This window comes from Macrotis lagotis, chromosome 2 (assembly GCF_037893015.1).
Source record: "Macrotis lagotis isolate mMagLag1 chromosome 2, bilby.v1.9.chrom.fasta, whole genome shotgun sequence".
Classification (NCBI taxonomy): domain Eukaryota; kingdom Metazoa; phylum Chordata; class Mammalia; order Peramelemorphia; family Peramelidae; genus Macrotis; species Macrotis lagotis.
The window spans coordinates 99,075,548-99,093,995 of record NC_133659.1 but is presented as its reverse complement, the minus strand read 5'-3'; the positions used below and the strand labels follow the sequence as shown (position 1 = coordinate 99,093,995).

Here is an 18,448-nt window from a genome sequence, read left to right as displayed (position 1 = left end):
GGGGGGGAGACTCCACCCCCTGAACTGGAGTAGAGCAGATAAATCTCAAGATCATTTTATGTCCATTACTTACATTTCACTGGAGCAAGAATACTTTTCCCCACCTCCTCACCCTGGAGCTGGCCCTGGGAATTCATAGAAGAGTTTTTGATTTCCTGCTTTGATTTTTTGAAGTGGGGGGAAAGACTGTTTTAATAAGAAAAAAAATGGCTTTGTCCCAGTCAAAGTATTTTTGGAGATTGTATAGTCAAATTTATTTGTAAATTGATATTTCCCTGAACCTTTTTACCTCTTTTGTCAGTGATTCATGTATAAATTAGTTTTGGATTCCTGATTAATTTATTTTTGCTGCTGTTCTTGGATTTTAAAAGCTCTGCATTCCTCAAGATAATCCTCTTCATAAATACTCCCATAAATTTCCACTCAGGATGATCATACAAACTCCAGTACTGAATGATCTAATTGAACATTTTAAAGAAAATATGAATTTACTGACCTTCCCTCACCACATGGGTTGAATTAGATCTGATGAAACAAAAACAACTTTACTGTTACCAGTGAAAATGCTCTGTGGCTTTTCTCTGCTTTGGTCACAAATATATGCAGGTGAAGTCTGATGTAGGCATTCTTCTGTCATGTATGATTTTTATTTTCTCTTATTTATCATGGTTTTTCCACATATAGTTTCAACAATTTTATACATGCATTTTGCTTGAAGTCTTTTTTCTTTCCAGAAAAATCAACTAGGAGACATGTCTCTCCTCTTATAAATCCCATTAGTGAACACCAGAGTCATCTTGCTGTACAGGGTAATGCTCCTTAATGGACACAACATATTGCCATGGTGGGAAAGACCTAACTCTCATTCAGGTTTAATTAGTTGATCTGACATGTTTGCCTTCCTTCCCTGCCTGCTGGTATTGGTGTATTCTTGTCTATGAAATCTCAAAAGAGAAAAAAAGAGAAAGGAAAGAAAGAAAGAAAATGAGAAAGAGGAAGGAAAGAAAGAGGAAAGAGAAAGAAAATGAGAAAGAGGAAGGAAAGAGGAAAGAGAGGAAGAAAATGAGAAAGAGGAAGGGAGAAAACGAGAATGAGAAAGAGGAAGAGGAAGGAAGCTAAGAGAAGGAAAGAAAGAAAAAGAAAAGGAAGAAAGAAAAGGAAAGAGGGAAGGGAAAGAAAAACACGATTTTTAACATCTTGTTATAATGATAATGTTCTCTCCAGTAATTAGGCCTTTTCTTAACATTTTATTTCAGATCATTAGACCTATAGTGAGACCGGATTCTGAGAGGAGCTTTTGGCTGAAACATTTTAGTAGATCTATCACACCCTTCAAGTTCTTTTTGGTTACTGTTCTCATTGTGACATGTTACCTTAAAAATGATATTTAAAATTTAGCAAAACCATTGCAGCTAATTGAACTTGACAATATCTATAAGGGTGGGGAAGATAAAAGGGTGGGGGGGAGTGTTTAGAAAATAATGATCCCCCCCCCCCCCCCCCCCCCCCCCCCCCCCCCCCCCAGCACACCGTGCCCGCACGTATTCAGGTTAAACGCGTGCACATCCTAGTAGCCGGAACATCTGTTTCTAGCTTGTTGTTCCTCTTGGCTGCTTTTCAATTGGATTTCCTCAAGCAGGTCCCAAGCTTGTCACCTTAGCCAGGGTCTGTTAACTATCACCACTGGTCCCACATTAAGTAGGAGGTTCAGGGCTAAGCTAATAAGTCTCCTGCCTATCTGACGGATCGGAGCGCAGTGCAGAGATTCTCCCAGTGGCTACTTATCATGCTGGGCTCCTTTGGGAGGGTCATCTTTTGTCTCTACCTCTGGGTGGAACTGTTTGTGTTCTCTCCCCAGCCCCCACCCCCTACCCTTCCTACATGTGGAAATATGGAGAACATTGCTGCTATTGTGGGGTCCTTATCTACTCAGCCTCCCACCAAGAAAGCCCTCTGCAGCTCCAGGGGGTGCTCAGGTAGGGATCTGACCTGGGGTGCACTTCCCATGTTCACTGGGATAGCTTCTACCTCATCCTGTCCTCCAACTAGGCAGCTGTTATCTAAGGAACACAAGGCTAGACTCCCCCCCCCCCCTTTTCCCCTCTGCCTCCAGGAACAAAATTAGCTGAGTCTTATGAAAGAAAAGAGCGGCTTTGGGTCACTAATGGAATACTTTAAGGTTCTGAGTGCCGGTCATGATTTGGCAGGCATATAAGTATAGGATTTAGAGGCTGTCCAGTCCTGCTCTTTCGATTTACAGAGGAGGTATGGGTGTGCAATTGGAAGATCACTGGTCCTACAGTCAGAGGATCAAATCCTCCCAGTGACACTAGGCAATTCCCTTGATCTCCGAAGCCCATTTCCTCACCTGTACAACGAATAAGACTCAAGGACCTTTGCCATCTCTTTTGTCTCAAGTTCTTAGATCTTATGAAATGAGGTCAGATAGGGAAAGTGACTTTCCAGAGTCACATAAGAGCATTTATCTATGACTCCGACTCCAGATTTAATGTTCTATTTCCTGCTGCGGGGTGGAGGCAGATTTGACTTTTTTGGAGGTCATGGATACCTTTGGCAAGCTGGTAGACCTTATTGATGTTTTTAAATGCATTTCATTGAAATATAGATGTATTTTCTGGGGCGGCTAGGTGGCACAGTGGATAGAACACCAGCCCTGGAATCAAGAGTACCCAAGTTCAAATGCAGCCTCAGACAATAATTACCTAGCTGTGTGGCCTTGGGCAAGTCACTTAACCCCATTGCCTTGCAAAAACCTTAAAAAAAATAGAGATGTATTCCCTCCCCATCCATGTTAAATGTTAAATCTTGTTTTTTACATGTAACCAGGAGCCTCAGACACTTAATACTGGCTTACTATGTGACCTTGGGCAAGTCTATTGCAACCCTATTGCCTTGCAAAAATCCAAAAGAATTTAAAAAAAAGAACTCCCATTATGTAAGAATACACTAGAAATACCTACAATTCCAAGCATAAAACAGTTCAGGGCAATATTTGAGCAAATGGTGAAGCCATCTGAATTTTATAAGAATTGAATGTCAGTTTGGGGATGTTGATTATGGCTATAATCCCCATGTACAGATAGAAAAGGCATCTGTGCAGTCATCAAGGATGCTTGTGAAGAGGTCTCACAGTCTGATCATTTCTATTTTATGCCTATACCAGACAGTCTGCACTATCCAAAGATTAGTAGTTCTGTCCACCAGTTAAGGGCAAGGCTAACCTAAGCTGCTGTTTCACAATCCAGCTGAATAGTCAGTTGTTACTCATCACTATCTAGGTGATTTCAGAGAAACCAAAGAAACAAAGGCACTCTGTAAATAGGCTGATCAATCCTGGGCTGCAGTTCTGTGATGACACTAGAGAAAAAGTTGAGTCCACTCAGGGGCACACACCTATTGGCTCTTCTCTTCCCATCTTCCCCATCCCCATTTTTTTCTCTTCCTGCTTTCCATTCCCCACTTTTAGATAGGAATAGGGATTAGATCTATGATTTCATTGCTATGGCGAACTCCCAGTTGGGAACTAGCTTCTCTATCATGTTAAGTCAGCACTTTCTTTGAAATTCAGGGTCTTTCCTAGAGCAGGTGAATAGAGCAGTGGATAAAGCTCTGACCCTAGTCACTAAAGATCTGAGTTCAAATTTGACTTCAGATACTGTGTGACTTTGCAAGTCAATTTACCCTATTTGCTTCAGTTTTCTCATCTATAAAATGAGCTGAAGAAAATATCAAACCAGTATTTTTGCCAAGAAAATTCCAAATGGCATCATGAGGAGTTGGACATGACTAAAGATCAACAACAACAAAAAAATAAAGGAGTGGCTAGGTGGTGCAGTGGATAGAGTACTGGCCCTGGAGTCAGGAGGACCTGGGTTCAACTTCGACCTCACTTAATAATTACCTAGCTGTGTGGCCTTGGGCAAGTCATTTAACCCCATTGCCTTGAAAAAAAACTAATAAAAAAATAAGATATCAAACACAAATCTTCCCAACCCATGTGTCCCAGAGTGAATACAGATGAAATTAGATGAAAATGTCATTTCTGATTTTTAATTAAGTTGATTTATTATTTAAAAAATAAATGTAATTTTGTACATCACTATGCAACCATCAGGAATCCTTTTGTACTGTTTGTGAGCATCTGTGAGAGTTTGATACCACTGAGAAGTGGCATTTGTGTGTCAGAGGTGAGCTTGAACCTGGATCTTACTGGTTTCCAGGACAGCTCTCTATTCATTACACAATGTGGCTCTTGTGTTTACATGGGAAATAATAAAACAATATTCTGATAAACATGGGTACTTCTCTTCTTCAACAAACAAAAAAAAATATCCTGGTCTTTGCCCTCCAAACCCATCATTTTGCACTGGACCTCAGGAAGTTTGGACTGAAATGGTAAAGCTATTCATATCTTCTTCAGGATTTTCTTCATTTGGTTCCATACCATTGATTCAATTGGACTCACTGCTAAGCAATGAGGAGGCAAAGATGAAAACCTTCCAAAAACGCAGCCTCTGACCTCTTGGAGGAGCTGATAATCAAGGAAAAAGATGAAAATCCTCCATAGATAAATACATGCCAATTAGTATATGATTAGGGAGCCTTCAGGCACAGGTCACCATCCCTAGCTAATAACCTTTTTTTAAGTCAGTACCCCTTCTTTTATTTATTTGTTATTTATATTTATTTTATTTTTGACTATTCTCTGCAGAGATGTATGACATGGATGCGGTCTGAGCAGGTGAGTCATGAGTGGCAGGAGAGATTCAAAAGGGGAGGTGGAGTCACATGCAGTTGGAGGGAAAACAGGAGCCACTTCATGGAGGGGATAACACCAGAGCAAGAATTTCCTCTTTAACACAAGAGAAACAGAACCCAAGCCTATGCAAGTGAGATCATGTTTGAAAAGCACAAACCTTAAAGTTATATAAAAGCATATAATGTGTATTTGTGTATATGAAACATAATAATCCAGTTTGGCAGGGGTAGGGAGTGCACAAAATGGGATAGTATTATGCTAAGTCCAGAGAGCTAAGTTGGAATATTATAGAGGACCTTGAATGCCAGGTCAAGGAATTTGTTTTTTGTTTGTGAATCAATGGGAACATATAAGAAGTTTTGAGTAGGGAAAGTGATATGATCAGATCCATGCACTTTTTTTTAGTTTTTTACAAGGCAATGGGGTTAAGTGGCTTGCCCAAGGCCACACAGCTAGGTAATTATTAAGTGACTGAGGGCAGATTTGAACTCAGGTCCTCCTGACTCCAGGGCCAGTGCTCTATCCACTGCACCACCTAGCCACCCCGAGATCCATGCATGGCAAATCTCTGTTTTTTCTCGACATATCAAATCATCCTGTACAGTTTCACTTAACCTCCCTGGCCTCAGTTTCCTCATGAGTAAAATAAGGAGGTTGGACTAGATGACCTCTAAGGTTCCTTCCAGCTCTGGATATTATATCAGTTGGTGAGACTTATTTATTTTATTTCCATAGTATCTCTTACATCTGTTCCCATTGTCACCACCCTAGTTCAGGTTCTCATTGTCCCCTAACTGATGTAATATACTGGTAATTAGCCTCCCTCCTGCCAAGTTCTCCCTCCATCCTTTACATTAATATCAAAGCAATTTTCTTAAGATCCAACTTTTAAAACTATAGACATGGAAACAATTTAGATGACTGTTAAAGCAAAGATTTTCATTCCCATTGAGGCTTGGGATTTTAGGAGGCAATGGATTCTTGGCAAGTTAAAGGAACCAGCATTTGTTAAATGCTTCCAACATGGTTTTCCTTTTATCTAACAGGGAAGGACAGAACATATAAAGGCTTTGCATTTGAAACTTTTCAAAAAGTGTGTGTGTGTGTGTGTGTGTGTGTCTTGATGCCTCAGGAAATTTCTCTTTCTCTCTCTCTCTCTCTCACATACACACATACACACACATACATATACACCACACACACATACACACATACCACATACAAATATACACACATACACACTGTCATTAGAAGGAAACTTTAGGAATGGAAACAGAGTCCATGAACTGTTTTGCTAACATTAAAGTTTGTACTCAACCTGGAAATAACCTTCAGGAAAGGTGACTGAGGTTGAAGAAACAACCAGTTCCTTATGTGGCTAGAGCAATGCCTCTAGAAATTACTTTTATATATTTTTGTACTCATTCTGTACATGTGATTTCCTTCAATAGAATGTATGCTCTTTGAGGGCTGGGACTATTTCCTTTTTACTTTTAAATCCCTACAGTCTAACATGTAATAAATTCTTTAGGAAAAATGAATGCAAAAATTTCAAAATATGTATTTCAAAATGTGTATTATCTTTGGACCAATAAATACTATTATAAAAAAAATTCTTGTTGAATGAATGAAACTACTCAAGGAACCATCCCCAGCAGTCAGCACATGTAACTTTTTGTTCTGTTTTGTTTTGTTTTCCCATTAGGCATTTCTTGGTTGATGTCCTGAGTTTAGCCAATTAATTCAAACTCTTCATTTGATGTTTAAAATTTTTTTCCACACATAAGAGACTCAACAAGATAATCATAGAATTTAATGCTTAGAGGAATCTTAAAGATCAGCTGGATCAATTGCCTCATTATATAGCTAAGGAAATTGAAACCCAAGTTTTGGTTTGTCTAAAGTCATACAATAAGTGGAGGATCTGGGATTTCAGTTCAAATCTGCCAACTTAAAATCCAGAACTTTTTGGACCACAATCTGTTTTCATACTTCTTGAGCCCTTCTTTATCCCTGAAGTAGAATTCAGGAGTTCTGGGTTCTAGTTCTAGTCTTGACCTAACAGATGACCTTGGACAAGTCCCAGTATTCTCTAATGAAGGGGTAATAGTGCCCTATCCTACAGGTTTGGGTTGTTTGGTCTTCATCTGTGGATTTTATTCATTCCTGGATTTCTGGTTTGCAATCCACACAGATAACTGTAACTCCTGTGTAACTTACTGTTTTAGGGAGTTGCCTGGGATCCCAAGAGATTAAATGACTTGTCCATAGCCACAGCGCTGATAGTCATCTTGAGGCAGAATTTGAACTCAAATCTCTCCAAGTCCGAGGGAACTTCATCTATTACACACCATGCTTCCTGCCAAGGGTAGATGTAAGGATTAGATGAAGTTATGAAGTCTAAGTACTTTGAGATGGACAATTTAAAACCTCTGTTCTATGGTCATTGTACAGTATTCAGGGGCTGGATTTAGATAGATTATATATATATATATGGTGGTAGTAGTAGTAGTAGTAGTAGTAGTAGTAGTAGTAGAAGAGAAGAACTGGAGGAGTGATAGAAATAGTAGTAGTAGTTGTTCTTGCTCTGGCTATTGTTGTTGTGTCATATCCAACCTTTTAGGGGTTTTCTGGAGTGGTTTGCCATTTCCTTCTCCAGCTCATGTGACAGATAAGGGAAGAGGCAAATAGGATTAAATGATTTGCCCAGGGTCATATAGCTAGTTAGTGTCAGATTTGAGCTCAGTTGGATGAGTTTTCCTGCCTCTAAACTCAAAGCTCTGTCCTCTATGGCTCCACCTCATTGCCCTTCATTACATTTCTCAAAGATGCCCTCTTCTCTCTTCTGGCAGCACCTAGGTATGTTCCATCAACCCACACACCTGGCTGATTGCAATAGCCGCTGATTGGTCTGCGGGTCACAAGTCACTCCCTCTTGAACTGTCAAACCCACCTTCTTATAATATAGCTCTCATCATGTTGCTCCCTTCTATGCAATGGCTCCCCATTATCTTTGGACCAAAAATAAAATTGTTTGGTTTTTTAACTTCTTTATCACCCAACTCCTCCCTATCTTTCCAGTCCTCTTACAACTTGCTCCCTGCCATGTGACACAAGACAATCTGTCTTCACACTCAGCATTTTTACTAGCTGTCCCCCAGACCTCACCGCTGCTTCCTGGCTTTCCCAGTTTCCTTGGAAGTTTAACTAACATAACATTCCACCTTCTGTCCAAAGCCAATCCCACTCCTCCCAAACCTTAGGACCTTCCTTCCCTCCACCGTGATGCATATCTTGCATGCATCTTGTTGGTACCTAATTCTTTACATGCTGTCCCTTTACACTGTGAGATCCTCTTTTGCCTTTCTATGCATCTCCATGCATACAAGGTATGTAATAAACAAATGCTTATTGACTGACTACAAAAAAAGTCACCCAACTTTACTTTTTCTTTTCTCCTTAAAATCACTTCAATTTTCTTGATAATGAACTAGAGCATGCATCCTTTTTTGTCCTCAGGCCTTTGAAATTGTGGCACTGGCTCAGTGGATAGAGTGTTGGGTTTTGTAGTACCAAAGCCCCGAGTTCCAATTCTACCTCAGTGATGCGACTCTGGACATTTCACTTACCCCAGTATTCTAGCAGTGTCTGGTATAAACACTTAATAAATGCACATTGATTGGCCTTTCTCAATTTCAGTTTCCTTATCTGTAAAATGGGGTAATGCATCTACTTCACAGGAATTGTTATGGTCAAATAAAAAAAATAGCATATGAAAAACCCTTTGCCATCATAAAATGCTATATATAGAGAGATATGTGTCTCTATATCTATTTACAGATAGATAAGATGTTAGTTATGAGTAGTAGTAATAGAAAATTTTCTTGAGATTGTTTAAACATCTTTATCTTTTAAAATGTGCATCTCAAATATAGCTCCACTACCTGATTAAGCCTCCCTCACTTTGTTGTCTCTTATATTATTCTGGTTGACACAGCTTTTCTAGAACCTCCTCACATGGGCAGTTCTTTGGCCTCATCCCACACCAAGTCTTTATGGTCAATGTTCACATTCTCTGAATATACAAAAGGAAATTCCCCAGCCCCTGCTCAGAGGCATTTTGGACTGTAGACACCTAGAATTCCTCAGTTTTTCAAGAACAAAACCAATGTACTTCCAGGTCACAGAAATAGAAATAGTTTCCTTTAAAGCAGCCAAAAGGATGGAATCACATTTATCTGTGGAAGAAAAAAAAAACAATAAAAAAAACTGGTTACAGGGCAGCTAGGTGGTGCAGTGGATAAAGCACCGGCTTTGGAGTCAGGAGTACCTGGGTTCAAATCCAGTCACAGACACTTAATAATTACCTAGCTTTGTGGCCTTGGGCAAACCACTTAACCCCATTTGCCTTGCAAAAACAAAAAGTTTAAAAAAAAATTGGTTACTTCAAGAGTCTGACATTGGCTGGGAAGCTTAGAGTTCTACAGCAGTTAATTCACTCATCTGACCTCAAAGAAGGAACAAAATTTACAAAACAAAACAGTAAAATTGTTCCAGTGATTAGTTAGTAACTCAAAACTTATAACCATAAAATTGAACTCTAGAGGAAAATTCGAAAATCCTTGACAGATGCCAATTCCCCCTTCATGTTCAATATTTTAATTGTTTCGCAGAATCAAATTTACTTTTCTGACCCATCTCCACACACCAATAAATTTGTTCTCCGACTGTCTTGGGGAAGTGGGAGGGGGTCTAGAGGAAGAGCAAAACAGAGAAGGGATATTAATAGGTCTGTAATGGCATAAAATTTATTCTAGGGGTGAGGTAAAACTTAATGGTTCATAAATAGCAAATTCATTATGTTTTTAATACTTGGGTTATATTAACACCATATAACATCTTTATAGTACCATTAGTACCATTTAAATCCTAGAGCAAGTTGGAAAATAAACATTTCCAAGTCTTATCCACAAAACCATTGGTCAAATAAAATGTATTAATAAATTTGATTGGATTAGAACATGGTTGGTTAAGTCATAAACTGTTTTATAAATGTTTTATGTTGTCTGTTATGCTGCATTCTTAAATGCTAACAAATTAATTTATTTTAAAGGCCGCATCAAGGTGAAAACACCTTGCTTTCATGGGGGCAGTAGGAGCGGGCCAATTCATCATGCAACCTTTTTTCATTCAGTCAAAGTAGTAGCAGAAGAAATGTTAAGACATAAAATGTGATATGGTTTGTTAAATATTCATTTATAATTTGCATTCATTATTAAATTATGTGTTAGCACTAATCTTTAATCTTAAAAATACATTCGGTGTCATAAAGCTCTCTGAATACATAATAAATATTTTATAGTTTAGTGTTGCTTTAAGTGTTGACGGGAAGACACACAAATGTTTGCTGCTAATGATATTTAATTATTCCAAGGAGATTTGATCTGCATTGGTATTGATTTCAATAATTCATTCAAGCCTTCAGGTCACTAAGAGAAATGTCTGTTAGGGGATACAGTCTCTTCCATGATTAATGATGATTCAGCTCCCTCTTCTCCTGGTGGTAACACTGTCATTTGCTGCTTGAAACCATCCCAATGCAATGCAATGACTTTGAGAGGCTTATTTCCAACTAGTCTGAAGTTACTTCCATGATTTTAACAATGAAATTCACCTCTCTAAATATGCCACTGTGCAGGATTGGGATCCCAAGGGAAGCAAATCTCTGAGGCCTCAAAAATCGAGGCTAAGTTGATCCTAGGCTCTGGATCAGTTCCTGTAGTGGTGGTGTCCAAAGTGGAATGTGGACACTGAAGAAGGAAGGACATTGTTGAGAAAGCTGAATGTGACAGACTAGTGATTTGTATTGGGGAGCTTGGTACTGCCCAATGAACCATGTAAAAACAGTTCATTAAAATGTTTATGTGCTTGACTGGTTAATGCAAAGAAAGCTTTATTGCAGCCTTATAAAAACCTTGGTAACTTCAGATTGAAGGTAGATCAATGTATTGTAATAATTTGGGGGCACTCTCTTTGATTTCTTATGGTTTGAAGAAAAAAATGTAGAGACTCTTTAAAATTCATTTTTTTCTTATTCTTAGGAACAGTTATCATTTCTATTTTCTTAAAAAGTATATTAGGACCATTCATGCTGGAACTCTGTTTAAACCAACTATATAGATATATTTAATCAAAAATTAAATTTAATTAAAACATTAATATTAACTATTATTTATATAGCACTTTAAAGTTTGCAGAGCACTTTATATATTTCTTTGATTTTCACACCAACCCTATGAGTTAGGTAATATTATCACTCTATTTTTAGAGATAAATCAACTTTTAAAAGCTAACTATTCTCTTTGGTGAGTTTTCCAGTTTTACTTTTATGGGATTAAGTCTCTACCCTTATGTATAGTAAATAGAAACCAAAGTGAGTTTTAAATTAGAAAACTGAAGCAGTTTCAGTTTTTTTCTAGCTAGTTCTTTCTCCTGATGCCTAGATGTTTTAGAAAATAAAGATGTATAAAGCTGTGATTGTGAGAATCTGACTGCTTGAAAGATCCAAACAATTTTGATCATGTCCAAGTTGGAATTTTTAAAAGAATTTTTTTCAAAAAAGCATTAAACTCTGATATGGAAAAGAGTAGAAAACTCTTCAACAACAAGAACAACAAATCGGTACATAAAAAGAAAACTACAAAAGGTCTAGCTAGATAACTGATGTACGTGGAAATTTTGCTTTCTTAGTAAATTCAGTATTGCATTTTTAGGAGTAAACAGCAACTATTCAAACTCTGCTTCAGACCCTTCCATTATCATAATGTGGATCTGTCCATTAGCTGAGGGTGTAGGAAATGCCTCAAATGAGATTTGGAAGAAGGAAAAAAAAAAGTACTTGCCAGTAGGAGGAGAAAAAAAGGACAATTCATAAAATTCTATTAAGAAAACTACTAAGATGGGTTTGTCTCCTCTCTCTGGCACACATTCCTCTCTTATGATGTCAAGAGAATCCAGGGATCCTGAGCCTATGTGAATCATCCAATTAACGTTTAGCCTACAAATAGCAATTAAATACTCTCACTCACAAATTATCCACCTGGGAATTTTTGAAATCATCTATTTACCAATCAAATTCATTAGGCTCAATCTTAATTTACCAAAATCACTACAATCCCTTCCTCCAGGTCCAGTTTCTTAAATTACTGTGGTTCATGGTTGAGGTTGGGGATGCCACTGCTGCCCTCTCCTGGCATCTGAATACTAAAAGTCTATCAGACACCATTTCAATTCTGAATTAGGAATGTTATCGAGAACTAAAGAGAGATGAATTCCATTCAATCCAGAACTGGTATTTTGGGGAGGTAGAAATACTAGTGAGGAGCATGTTGTGGTTCTTTTCAAATTCTTTTCAAATCTCTTTTGAAATTCAGTATGAATCAATTTCAAAATTCATTATTATCTCATTTCCTTTCCCTAAGGAGTTGATTATCATTGTTATCATTATTATTATCACTATCATTATTATTATTATTATTATTATTATTATTATTATTATTACTTTAAGCCAAAGGCCATTTATGGGTAGAAGGGATGTCAGGAAGTAGCCTGGGGAGTACAACTCAAATGACCATATTTTGACCTGCTTTGGAGTTATTCCCACACATTAATTTTGAAACCAACTTTGCAGAACACTATATAAAAAAAGATTTTTAAAAGATGGTGTGTATATGTGCTTAAAAGACCATAATAAGTTGTAGGGTTGGAGTCCTTCACTACCCCACTTCAATAGTCCTAACTGATCTTTGACATTCCAGAGCGTACAGCCTATCCATTTTCCTATGAGATGAAAAGGAAACATACCAAAGCACAGATTTGGCTTCCTATGCATTATCTCCCACTTGTGATTACAGATGGAGTCCTTATGTGCATTGACCCACATCTCATCCCAACATTGTAGTCATCAGTATCTCAATTCAGGTCACTTTCTTAGAATTGTATTAGGTCCTATTGTAAGTTAGAAACCATTTTCTTTTTAAACCAGGCTTTTTGGGCATGATTTAAATGGGTATATTCTAAATCTAGTGTCATTTGAGGTTGAAGTGCCTAAAAAACCAGAAGGGAAAAAAGAAATGAAATTAGATTTGGACCCCCCAATTATAAATTTGCTATCATGCTTTTCATCTGGTGTGTCAGAACAGTCAGAAGAGATGAAAAGAGATCTCCAGGAAGCTGAGTTTTCCATTTCTTGGAGTTTAAATGAAAGAATGCATAAAGTGGGAAGTTTTGCTCCCTCTGTGGGTCTCCTTCAGCTCTCACAGCTTTAATTTTGAGCTTAAATGACTCCCCAGGCCTGCAACATATCAATTTGATGTGTATAATTGATAACCAAACATTTTTTACCAGTTGTTAAATGGTGAGGCCAAAATGTAATGTATATAATGTTGATTAAAGTAGTTTTTTTTGGTACAAAAAGGTCAGAGACATTAGTAAGTTAAAAGAAAGTGTGAACTATGTTATACTTTCACCTTTGTGCTTTTCCTTTCCCCTAATTGACACCATATGTTTACTGTAAATATTTTAAATGAGTTACAAACACTAAATATATATTTATCCTGCAATAAGCTTAATAAAAGACACTTTGCATTGCATCCGTCACTGTGGGCTGGAAAAGAACAATTTAAACAACCACAGTAGCGTGTCCACCCAGTAACACTGCCGTAGGTGTAGAGTAACAGTAACTCTGAAAAGGATTAAGATGGACATCTAAATGATAATTACTGGGTAATTTTGTTTTGGTTATAATTTGTGGGGTTATTTTTATAACTGACATGAGACATAATATGTTTTCAGGGTTCTCCTAGAGTTAAGCAACAAATGGAATCTGTCAACCAGTATTTGCAGGTCCTGTTAGAAGAGGCTGCAGGAATGCCACCCACACCAGTCTGTGCATCAAGCTGAAGATTTTGCCAACAAGGTCATGACTGTAGACATCTGGGGTATAATAAATAAAGGCCTCTTGCCTGACATCCTAAGAGTCTCATAGTTTCAGAGACAAGCTGGTGAAACAACATTTATCCAGTAAATTCTATGCAGGGTTTCTGTTTTGTTGAGTCTTGGCATTGCATATGTGGGTCTTTGAAGGGAGTTGTGGGTTTGGAGCCAAAGAAGCTGAGTTCACATTCTGGTTCACTATTATGCCTGTGGGACCTTGGGTAAGTTCATTGACATCTCTGGGCCTCAGTTTCCTAATCTGTAAAATGAAGTGGTTGGGGGCAGCTAGGTGGTGCAGTGGATAGAGCACCAGCCCAGGAGTCAGGAGGACCTGAGTTCAAATCAGGCCTCAGATACTTAATAATTGCCTGTGTGACCTTGGGAAAGTCACTCTTAACCCTATTGCCTTAAATAAATTTTTAAAAAATTTAATTAAAAAATGAACTAGAGAACCTCTGTGGTTTATTTCAGCTTTAAAATTTATGATTCAGTGAAACTTTTCTTTTTGAGAACAGGTGGGAACAATAAAAAACAAAACAAAACCTTGTATGCTTCCACTCTAATTTTGAGAGGCACAAGAAAATCCTGTCTCTTTTCTTACCTTTGGCATCCTGTGGGTGAGAATGAAACAACTACTTAATTTTGACTACATTCCATATCATTTCATTTCTACCCCGAGAGGCACTGGAAATAGAGATAAAAACAATTCTTGCCCTCAAATGACTTAGATTATGTTGAAAAATATACAAAATCATGTGCAAATAAATCCTACAGATAATTTGGAGGAGGAGGAGAGTGTTAACAAGATTACAATACCCTAAATCTGCTGAGGACCATTGATTGGTCTCTGTGGGATCATTTCAACAATGGTCAATGTATTTCCAAGTACAAGCTGGCATCCAGACATCTATTTTCTGGATGTCAATAATTGGAAAACAGTATTAAAATAAAATCTGTATTCCTACTGATTCCACTTAATTTGACAAACATTATTTCTTTCTTATATGAATTATCTGGCTATGCCACCTATAACAGGTATTTTGCAAAAAAAAAAGAAGAAATGGAAAGGAAAAAAGAAAAGATGAAAGAAGAGGAAAAAAAGAAGAGAGGCAAGAGGAGAGGAGAGGGAAATATTTAACAGAAGTTAGCAAGTAAATGAATTAGCAAGAAAAATTTCAAGCAGTACACATAAATCTAAAAAAATAATAAAGACTCCTATACAATGAACATTAAATTCTTAACAATAGCTATAAAGATATGAGGCACATAATTTTTTTGAGAGGAGGATCTCAGTTCATTACTTCTTCTGGGACTTAATGAGTATATCTTTCCATGAGGCCACCTAGAATTTCAAACTCCCAGGAAAGAAACTTTTGGTTTCTCTTCTATCCATCAGAAATTCAGCCTTCTACAACTCATGCCAGAGAAAGAGCCGATGGAATCTGAACACAGACTGAAGTATACTTTTTTTTCCCTCTTAATTCATTTCTCTTGTGGTTCCTCTATCTCTTTTGGAGGGCCAGATGGTTTTTGTTTACTTTCACAACAAGATTATTGTAGTAATATGAAAATAAACCCTAAAAAAGTTCAGCCTTCTAGCTACTGATGCTCACATAAGAGGTGAAAAGTATCCCCTGCTATTTTTCCTACAGAAAAACATAAAGACAATCTGAGAGACTCCTATCATCTACTCTATTGTCTACTACGCAGATTAAGTGAACAGAGCTAAGAAATAGAGGAGGCCTTGGAAGTAGTCTGGTCTGCCTACCTCATCATCTAGGGTCAATTTTTTTTCCTACCTTAATTATCTGGATACTCAGCATGCACAAGCTGTCACATTTCCTAATTAAACTCCCAGAAATATTAAAATTAGCACAGGGATGACAAATAATGATTCTGTTGTGATATTAGTACAGTGTGTAGGTAGATATTTAATCCTAAATGCTATTCTTTTGAGCATTTTCACATCATACATTTCTCAGTGATAATCATTATTACACATTATTTTAGTGATTTCTGTCTATCTTAACCATAGTGTTTAAGTTCCAATACTATGAGGAAAATGTCACCATTTCTTAAAATATCTAACAAATGCTTAACATCAAATCTTGCATAGAGTAGATGCTCAGAAAATATTTGTTAAATGGGTGAACAAATAAAATTTCAGACCTTGATGTAGAAATACTATGTTCCTGTTACTAGTCCCCAAAGGTTTTTTGACAGTTAGATAGTTTAGTGGTGAAAAGACTAGACCTGGAGTCAGGATCACCTGAATTTAAATGCAGACTCAAGATGCTATGTGATTCTGGATACCATTTAACCTTTGAGTACCTCAATTTCTTCAACTGTAAAGTAGGGAAATAATAGCCCCTATCTCCCAGGATTGTGAGAAGCAATGAGACAATATTTTAAAAGTGCTTAGCACAGGGGCAGCTAGGTGGTGCAGTAGATAGAGCACCAGCCCTGGAGTCAGGAGTACCTGAATTCAAATTTGGCATCAGACACTTATAATTACTTAACTGTGTGGTATTGGGCAAGTCACTTAACCCCATTGCCTTGCAAAATCTAAAATAATAATAATAATAATAATAATAATAATAATAATAAAGTGCTTAGCACAGTGACTGACATGTAGTAGCTGCTTAGTAGTTCCCTCTCCCCCTTCTTCCCTTGTCAATCTGTCCTTTTTCTAGTGAGTAAATGCTATCTTTGGGAAACTTTCCACAATTTCTTATTTCCACAGATTGGAAATCAAGATATATTCTCTTCCCAGCCACCTCCTCCACCCAATATGGTAGGAAATACCTATAGTGCCCTGCCAGATCAGTACAAGGTTGAAGGAATTATAATGATCCTTGAACTCCAATCTCAGAATGACACATTTTATTGGAGTAGTTGGGGACTGAAATAGCACCAGTGGAATGAAACCGGTTTATCTCAAGCAACTTTGATTTCCATTTACAAAAACTGTACTTCATAGCATCAAAATTTAGAATTGATTGAGAAGTAGAATGCCAATTGCCTAGGGATTGTCCTTGCTTATTTTTCTGTGCTGGTGAATCCATTCTCCTATAGAAGAGAGAAAAAGACACTTTCTATAGACTCAAGTTTTAGAACACATTTAACTTTTCAAATAGTGAAAAACTAAGTAGTGATTTCTGTGATGGAAATTTTTGGCAAATACATTAGAAGCTAAATAAGTTTCTTTGGAGATGTTTTGGATTTTCTCATTTTTCTTGAATATCATTCATGGCATAGTCAGATAATTCATATAAGAAAGAAATAGTGTTTATTGAATTAGAGTCAGGAAAAAAAAGATTTTAAATAAGTAATTTATTTTAGTATTTCCTAATTATTGTTCTTTCTCAGAAAATAGATGTTTCCATCCCAGTTGTATTTTCACTTGTTTTTATTCCAATCTTATTTGTTTGAAATTAAGTTTTTATGAAAAATACATCATTTTCTATTCCGTTGCTTATTAATTGAACAAAATGAATCTAGTATACAAGAGAAAATACAAGAATACTGAAGTTGGAAACCTGTTTGTGTCTTTTTTTTCCCATGACTAACCCATGTCTATTCTCTATGAAATTGATGTCAAAAAAGTATTATATATTTTCAGTGGGAAATAGAAGGCTGCCCTCTACTATCCTTGTCAGGACGTCGTATCCCTTTAATCATACTTTTCATTTCAGTACATTGAAATTTCCGTTACCAAGGACAACATCATAAATAAAAGTGTTTGTGAAATTTTTACCTGCAGCTTCCTAACTTTGTGCATTAAGCATGAGACGAACAGAGAGGTGGTCAAATGTGAAAATTTATAATCATTTATTACGTACGGCTGAGGCGAGAGGGGAATAAAAGCGTGAAGGCATACATCTATAAACTGGAGCAGAAAAGCTTAAATGAAAAGTAAAGTGAATTTCTGTGTCTTGTCATAAAGTAATGAGAAGCTAGAGCTTTTATTCATAGCAACCCAAGATGCATTTACTCTCAATCTAGCTTTAGCAGTAAACGCTTCCCTGATGTATTGCTTTGAACTTACAAAGAAATATTTGTGCTCTACATAATAGTATAGTTAGGAGAATTACTGCATGGTTGAGAGGATTCTATAAAGGTTTATAGCTGGTGGTGTTACTGTAATTTAATCACAATGTAGCTAATGTAGTGCTTTAATATCTCAGGTTACTTTTTTTATTTACCATTTATTAGTAACTGACAGAGTCAATCATTGCTACATCATAAACAAATCACAGAGGGATTCTATAAAAACCTGAAAATTTCCAAAGAGATGTACTGGGGCTGTTTTACACTAGCTGAGTGCCCTATAATGAGTTAACCATCAAATTATTACTTGATAGGATAAGTCAGGGTTCTTGTTCTCAGGTCATCAGCCAAAGAAAACCAAGTGAGCAGTTGGGATCATGAAAACAATTAGTATTGAATATCTTTTGCATATAGAAATAAGTCACCACTTGGTGCTTGGCAAAGACTTTGGGGATGCTTCAAGAAAGCTTCTTTGGATGGACTACACAAGTGGTGTTAAACTGAGATAAAAAATAGGGCTGCTAAACCACATTTCAGATCTCTGAGGTCACATATTGACTTAAAAAAACCCACTTGTTAACATTATCTATGTTCTATTGTGTTTTTGTTTATTTTGCTAAATAT

At 37.0% G+C, this 18,448-nt stretch overlaps 1 long non-coding RNA gene across 6 annotated transcripts in view; it reads right to left on the bottom strand.

The window, feature by feature from the left end:
• Positions 1–18,448, bottom strand: part of LOC141512940 (uncharacterized) — a 129,057-nt gene that overhangs the window by 41,424 nt on the left and 69,185 nt on the right. For 5 of the 6 annotated variants that reach the window (XR_012475639.1, XR_012475641.1, XR_012475644.1 and 2 more), the window contains one exon: positions 7,001–7,139. This is a non-coding gene — a long non-coding RNA (uncharacterized LOC141512940). Of the gene's footprint in view, positions 1–7,000; positions 7,140–8,724; positions 9,019–18,448 lie in introns of all 6 variants that reach the window. The other variant, XR_012475645.1, reaches the window with a different exon arrangement.